At 46.6% G+C, this 7,678-nt stretch overlaps 2 non-coding genes across 2 annotated transcripts; one reads left to right on the top strand and one right to left on the bottom strand.

Annotated features, from left to right (window-relative positions):
- The first annotated feature begins 5,931 nt into the window (after positions 1-5,931).
- Positions 5,932-6,014, top strand: TRNAS-UGA. The gene has a single exon. It is a non-coding gene; the product is annotated as a tRNA-Ser (tRNA).
- A 480-nt stretch (positions 6,015-6,494) lies between these two features.
- Positions 6,495-6,566, bottom strand: TRNAV-CAC. The gene has a single exon. It is a non-coding gene; the product is annotated as a tRNA-Val (tRNA).
- Positions 6,567-7,678: the final 1,112 nt, after the last annotated feature.

Genomic DNA, 7,678 nt, shown 5'->3' with positions numbered 1-7,678 from the left:
CAGCTGAATTTTCCGCTGCTATGACCATATCTAACTCACTCTCTATTCCACACATGAAACCACTAGATATGAGTGGATGAAGAAGTGCTCCAGCATTCAAAGAGAGATCAAGTGATTCATGTCTGAATAACAGATTATTTAGCTAGTTTTATATCCATTCTGAATTTGTTTCTTTGAGATCAGGCTTTCATAGCTTGCTTACAACTATATAATTGGAAGCAGAGCCAAAAGCACCACTGGGTTTATCTGTGGCATCTTTATCTTTCTTCAAAGTAGCTGCTGCTCTGATTGGTTTGGCATGGTTTCTTGACAAGCCAGTGTTGACTCTTGCTCATCACCTGGCAGTTAAATAATCAAACACTTGGTCAGTGCTGGCAGAACTTTATCCAAGAATTGAATGAATTTCCTAGTTCTTTCTTCTGAAGAGAGAAATTTGTCCTGTTCAGTGTCCTTCATTTTCATCCAGCCCTTCTCCTAGAAAAATGTGACAGGCTTGTAGACTCCATCAAAGAGTTTGGGAGAGTTTCCTCAGTTCTTTAAACATGAGGTTCAATATTTTTGAAAACATCTCATTCGTATAAATTCAATGCTGATAAATTGCTTTTTGCCAGTATTATGCAAACCACCTGATTTGCATTCACTTTTAAAGTGAAGACTGTTGCCAGGAGGGTATTAACTATGGGGGGGTGACAACCTCTCTCTGCCATTGGAAATTAAACAAATGGGAAGGTTGCTGAGCCTCCATGTGTGGAAGTGGGAGTGGGGAACAATGAATGTCTCAGCAGGTCATGCTAGAGGAAAGAGTGTTGCATTTTTTGTGTGAAAATCCCACAGGTTGTGCCCAGAAGCTGCAGGTAAAGAGCAAAACTATGGTCAATGTATGTTTGTGAGCTGTGTGCTAAATGTGGTACCACATTCACTGGCACTCCAAGGCAACCATAGCCCCAGTTCCCTGCCCTGTACTGGCTGCAAAGATTTCAGAAGCATTTCATTATTGCAGAGTACTTCATGACACCGCGATGATTTGGTGCCAGAACTGCAAAAGTAGTACATTACTAATCTTAAAAAAGTGAAATCTTAATTCTGAACAGCAAAAGAAAAATAGGCAATGTACCAGGAATTAATTCTGTTCTGTTTGCTCAGAAATCAGTTACTGTTCAGTGTAAACCCTTCCCTGTGTCAGTACTGTTATTTATGATCATTCTGTAGAACATTATACAAGCTGTTGTAGAGAGACTGACATTCAAGAGGAACTTGTTACTGATGATCAACCATGTAAATCCCAGTCCTACCTACTGTTTAAATATTTTCACGGATCTTACTGAGACAAAATAAATAAATAAATAAATACACAAAGAAGAAAACTGCAAACAAATATGCATCATGTTAAATCAAATATTTATATATGTGTGAAGGTTAGGTTTTCGGGAACTGGAAATACAATGCCTTTTTGCCACTCCTAAAAAGAAATTCAGAATCAAAAGCAGAAGCTGGTACTAGATGCGCTCTGCTCACTCTGACAATCTACCATGTCCATCCAGCTTTCTACATACAAACTGTACTTATGCAGAATTCTAGGTATCTCAGAGTGATTTTGCTAAATTGCTTTTGTATTTTTAACATGTATCATTGGAGTTGCATTAGTGCCTCAGTGAAGCCTCGGCCCCCAAGCAACCCTTGGAACAGTGAAACTGCAAAGACAGGGACACTGTCTGCCTTCAGGGGTGTGCATTGTCACTTGCAGGTGGCCCAATACCCGTTCCCAAGGTTGAAGTAACCTGACATTTGCACTGCAAGTGTGACACTAGATGTGTCCTGCCAGCTACTCCAGCTCAGGTCTAAGTGCAGTAGCCAGGGCTTTCAACTGCCCACAGGCAAGTTGTCTCATGTCACCTGCAGCTAGGAGTTATGGTGAATTAAAAATCAAGAGGCTATGGGCTAAGGTGGGCTCTGTGGCTCCCCTACACATAACACTTCCCTTCTGTCCGTGGTTCAACCAATCTACCCCCACCACCAGCAGTTCTGCAGTTCTCACTCTCCACCCAGAGACAGCAACCGGTAAAGTTTGCTGAGAAAATCCCCTAAGCACGAAATACTCCTGGCAGGAGCAGGTACCCCTCTCACAGTAGCTGCATAAATTTTTGAAGGCGCCATGGGATCTGACCACTTCAAACTCTTCTCTCAGTGGGCACTTTGAGTGTTGTTGGGACAGCAGTGTTAGACAGGCAGCAACAGCACGGAATGCTCAGGAGGTGGCACCACAGGCCTTTACAGCATCAGAGGCCTGGTAGTGAGATTCCTACCCCTCTTTGAAGTCTTCCATTTCTCCAGTTTACATTATCTTCCTGCTTTGGAACCAGCTCCTATCTCATCTGGGCGTCTGGGACACAGCCAAAGCAGAAGCAGCTGTCAAGCACCTGGAAAGCCACTGAGAAGACTTACAGGACTACCAGGTGATCAGGCCCAGTCAGCATGGGTTTATCAAAGGCAGGGCCTGCTTGACGAATGTTATCTTCTACAACAAGGTGACATGTTCAGTGGATAAAGGAAAGGCTGTGGATGTTGTCTACCTAGACTTCAGTAAGGCTTTTGACACTGTTTCCCTCAGCATTCTCCTGAAGAAGCTGGCTGATCAAAGGTGTATGCTTCATTGGATTAAACACTGGTAGGTGGTCAGGCCCGAAGAGTTGTGGTGAATGGATTTAAATCCAGTTAGAGGCCAGTCACTAGTGGTGCCCCCCAGGTCTCAGTGTTGGGGCCAGTTCTCTTCAGTATCTTTATCAATGATCTGGACAAGGAGATGGAGTGCATACTCAGTTGGTCTACAGACAACACCAAGATAGGCAGGAATGTAGGCTAAAGGGTAGGAGGGGTCTGCACAGGGATCTGGATAGGCTGGAATGATGGGCTGAGGCCAACTGTACGAAGTTCAACAAGGCCAAGTGCCAGGACCTGCACTTGGAGCACAATAGCCCCAAGCAGTGCTACAGGCTGGGAGATGAGTGGCTGGAAAGCTGCCTGGCAGAAAGAGACCTGGGGGTATTGGTTGATAGCCAGCTGAATATGAGCCAGCAGTGTGCTCAGGTGGCCAAGAAAGACAGCAGCATCCTGGCTTGTATCAGAAATAGTGTGGCCAGCAGGACTAGGGAAGTAACTGTCCCTTTGTGTTCAGCTCTGGTGAGGTCACTATGTTCAGTTTTGGGCCCCTCACTACAAGAAGGGCATTGAGATGCTGGAGGGTGTCCAAAGAAGAACAACGAAGCTAGTGAAGGGTCTAGAGAACAAGTCTTACGAGAAGTGGCTGAGGGAGCTGGCGTTGTTTAGTTTGGAGAAAGGAATGTTCAAGGGGTACTTTACAAGTAAAGTACCTCAGGGAGGTACTTTACAATTACATTAAAGGAGGTTGCAGCAAGGATGGGATCAGGCTCTTCTCCCAAGCATCAAGTGATAAGATGAGGGGAAATGGCCTTAAGTTGTGCTAGGGGAGGTTTAGGCTGGGTATTAGAGAAATGTGCTGGGCCTACCAAAGCCAGCACTGGAGAAAAGCCATCACTATTTTCTGAAACTTGGGAGATAAAAGGGCAAAAACTTGCAAATAGAAGGAGTGTTTGAACATTTCTCTGAAGAAGAAAAGTCTGTCTCATGAGTACTGCTTTTGTTGTAGTTTGCTGTCTTGCATAATATTGAAAAATGCCATTTGTTACATGAGATGAACTGTCATCTCTCCTCTTGTTCTCAAATTTTTCTATAAACACATCCTGTTCTTATTAGGCAATATTGTTTTGTCTGTAAACATTCCAAGAACTATAGATGAAGATAGGTGTTCACTGACAATGACACAAGATGAGATAAGAAAAAAAAGTCAACAACAATTAAAAAAAAAAAAAAAAAAAAAAAAAAGAGTAATGTTGGGGGAATTCTGACCAGAGTAATGAAAGCCTGAGTCTAGCCAGGCCACAGGAACCAGTCGAGGATGTGGTCTTCTCCAGACCCATCTGGTGTCCTGATCAAACCTTATGCCCTCTTTACCCCCGTCAGACATTTTATTCATGCTCCGGTCTGCTCCATTCTCCTCTGTTTAACTCCCCATGTCTTCCAGACCCTCTGCACCTCCTTTGATTCTCTCCAGCTCCCTTCATTGGGGTCTGGAGCCTCTCTGTCCTTTCCATATACACTGTGGGCCCCTCCAGACCCCTCCATTTGGGCTCTAGTATTCTGTGCTCTGTGAACCTTGTCCTTGCAGGTTCCTCCATTTGCCATCTTGAAGGATGTTTGAACCCTTACCCTGAAATGAAGCCTCACTTCGACAGAGCTCTTTGGATACCAAATGCACAGTACTTCATGTTCAAAAGGCATAACAAAAAATAGCTCATTACAGACCATAGACCTCAGCTTTACTAACTGTGCCAATCAAGACAGTAGTGCTTTCCAGCTCTGAAGGCTCTTCTCCCTTGTGCCATATCTTAAGCCGAACCCCACAGTCACTTCAGGAGATCCAGAGGATGTATCTCCTAGCTCTGAGTGTGAATATGGAGCCGAGAAGAAGGAAAGGGACATCTGAATAACTGAAAAGGATGAATTTAAGCTTAGTTTTTCTCTTGAATCTCTCCATAATTGTCCAAAGACAGCTTCCCTCCCCTTCTCACAATTTCATGTGTCCAGAGATAGAGATGGTTTAAGGACCTGGTTTCCTTAGGTTAGGTATAAGGAGAAAATTTCATTACTGAAAGGGTTGCACAGCATTGGAATAGGCTGCCCAGGTAAGTGTTTGAGTCACCATCCTTGGAGATCTTCAAGAAACATGGATGTAGAACTTAGTAGCATGGTTTAGTGGTGGCCTTGTCGGTACTAGGTTAAAGGTAGAACTAGATGATCTTAGAGGTCTTTTCCGATCTGAATGATTCTGTGAATCCAACACGCAGGTGCATGTGCGCAAGCAGGCGTCCATGCCCAGGCATTCTTCCATGCATGTGTGACTGTGCCAAGCCTGAGTACATGTCAGGAACATGCTCCTCCCTCCCTGGCCAGTGGAGGAAGAAAATCAAACCACACAGAAAGACAGATGCCAGGGAGGGTGGCAGTTCCATAAGACCCTACTTTGGGCTGGGAGCTGTGCCCAAACTGAACCGAACATGCAGTTCCTACACAGCGAGGTTTCTATCCAAGCCGCTCCTGCTGATAAGTCACCCAGGGGAGGGGGTGGCAGTGAGATACTGAAACACTTGAACAGGTCCTAGACATAACACTGGGAACCCAGGAAAGGCTTTGGATATCTAAATATAGGCACCCAAACCAGAGATAGGCAAATGCTTCTAGGACTGTCCTCCAGATAGGACTTCTGTGGTACAAGGTAGAGACCAAGGTCACTACAGACTGTGCTCAGCAAGGATTTCTACTCAACAGTCTCTTTTATTCCTTTCTCCAAATCCCTTTTGCCAGAAGCCAAAAGGCAGGCAGCAACTCAGTCAAAGCCATGTAAATCTGGCAATATCAACCTGCCAGCTATGGCACAGGACACTGCCTGGTCTGTGTGTCAGGTGGCCTCAATTAGTTAAGTCTGGACCCGTTTTCACAGAGGCAAATGTATGTGTATCAGGAGGGATAGAGCAGGCAAGGATGTGCCCAGACTGGGAAAGACAGCTGAGGCTGGATGTCCAGGGGCAGGTTTTTGCTGTTGGAAAGAAGGAGATGAGATGGGACACAGAGCTCCTGACATGTCCCTCTACCATGTCACAACCATGGATGTTGTGAATGGTGCCTGGTTCCCTTTCCCAGCACAGTGCAGTGCATGTGACAGCAGTAGCAGCAATACCAGCAGTGGGTGTGCAGGAGGGACCCCTGTCCAGTGTGGGATCAGGTCCTTTTGTGACCGCTGGAGCCAGGTGACAGCCCCTCCTGACATCCTCCTGTGGAGATTCCACCATGCAAGCTGCTGTGATGGCCGAGTGGTGAAGGCGTTGGACTTGAAATCCAATGGGGGTTTCCCCACGCAGGTTCAAATCCTGCTCACAGCGGGAGCTTTTACTGACAGTCCCTTTCCTCTTGTCCACAGGAGGGACAGATGGATGTGACCCCACCTGCTACTGACACCAGTCTCCTACTGGCCCCCTTCCCTTTAGGATGACTAAGACTGTGTTCAGGGGAGCAGCCCTGCACCTACGTCTCATTATCACAGGAACACAGCTGCAGCATCACTGTGTTTGCTCCACCTGCAGCATCCTGCTCTGCCTTGTCCTGCTCCTGGCAGCCACATCACCCTGCTCTGTGCAGTCACATCACCCTGCTCCCTGCAGCCACAGGACAGGCTCTGGCTGCCCTCCATGCAGGACACCTTTCTGCTGGAGGTGATGCCTTGTGGCAGTGAGGGAGAGTCAGTTGCTGTTGAACCCAAAAGTTACCCAAGCATTGACCCCACATCATTCAAACCCCAAGATCTCCTCCAGGGCACTGCAGCCATCCAGGAAAAGGCTGGAACCTGCGGGGGGAGAACCCCTTACCCTGGCTGGGAATTGAACCCAGGCCATGGCAGTGTGAGTAACCAATCCTGACCACTGGACTACCAGGGATGAGATGTGGTTAATAGTGATAAACTCTGTTATGGTGACCAACTAAACTCTGGAGGGATTCGGACACATGGACCCCACAGCCAAAGGGGAAGACTGGTTGGTATGGATGCCACAGCCTTTCTGTGGGACTTTGCAGGGACATCTGCTGCTTTCTGAGAGCTGTGGCATTGGGCATTGTGGCATTGGTATTGGTCGGCTGTGCAAGAGGACCCCATCTCTGCCAGGTCTGGGAAGCAGAACTCAACTATGCTGAGGCTATGATCACCAATGAAGGCAGGTTTGGGAAAGACAATGATGTCCAATTGCTCAAGAAAACAATTAGAAGTGCCCTAGGAGTTCACCAAGGAGGTGCAGCCCTGCTGCTGATGGAGCAGGGACCCCATTTGTGCTGCTGTGCATGGCCAGGCTAAAGTGACACAAATCACAGGTGATCCAGCATCATGGACACAGCAACCCCAGCTCATGGAACGCAGACAGGGTGCCCCTGAAGTTGGGTGAAGCAGAACAGCATAGGCACAGGCTGATGATTACTAGCAGAGCTTTCCCCTGCTCAAGGGAAACAGGGCTCTGAGCCCTTGTGCTGGTAGAGGGGCTGTGTCTGTGGTCCCCATTCTTACTGGGTGCACAGTAAAATCTGCATCTTGTTTTCCCTGGGGCCATCTTTTGAGACTTTGGCTGGAGCTGCAAAGAGAAGGTGACCCTAGTTTCATGAGAGAGTCCTTCTAAAGGGCCAGAGCCTTTTGCCTTCATTTGCACCACAGAAGGAAGATGGTTAAACACTTGCCCACTTGCTCTGGGAACTGTGCAGCAGGAGGGGACAGGTGAGGGACACAGGCAGCACTGCATGGGCATTATGCAGCAGTGGCACTTGTCATCTACCCACCCTTGCCCCAAGCACCTCATTTAGCATATTTTATTTCACAACTGTATTTTTTCTTAAGTGAAATGTGTTTTTTAGTCTTATTTTCTTAAGTGAAATATATGGGGACAAAACCCCTGGAGCTTAAGTGAGGTAGGCTGGGACAAAAACAAAACCAGATTTCTCCCCAGTGCCTGCACCCATCCCCTAAAAAAAAAAAAAAAAAAAAAAAAAAAAAAAAAAAAAAAAAATT

This window comes from Oxyura jamaicensis, chromosome 19 (assembly GCF_011077185.1).
Source record: "Oxyura jamaicensis isolate SHBP4307 breed ruddy duck chromosome 19, BPBGC_Ojam_1.0, whole genome shotgun sequence".
Classification (NCBI taxonomy): domain Eukaryota; kingdom Metazoa; phylum Chordata; class Aves; order Anseriformes; family Anatidae; genus Oxyura; species Oxyura jamaicensis.
The sequence above is the reverse complement of the archived record's forward strand: the minus strand, read 5'-3'. Positions and strand labels throughout refer to the sequence as shown.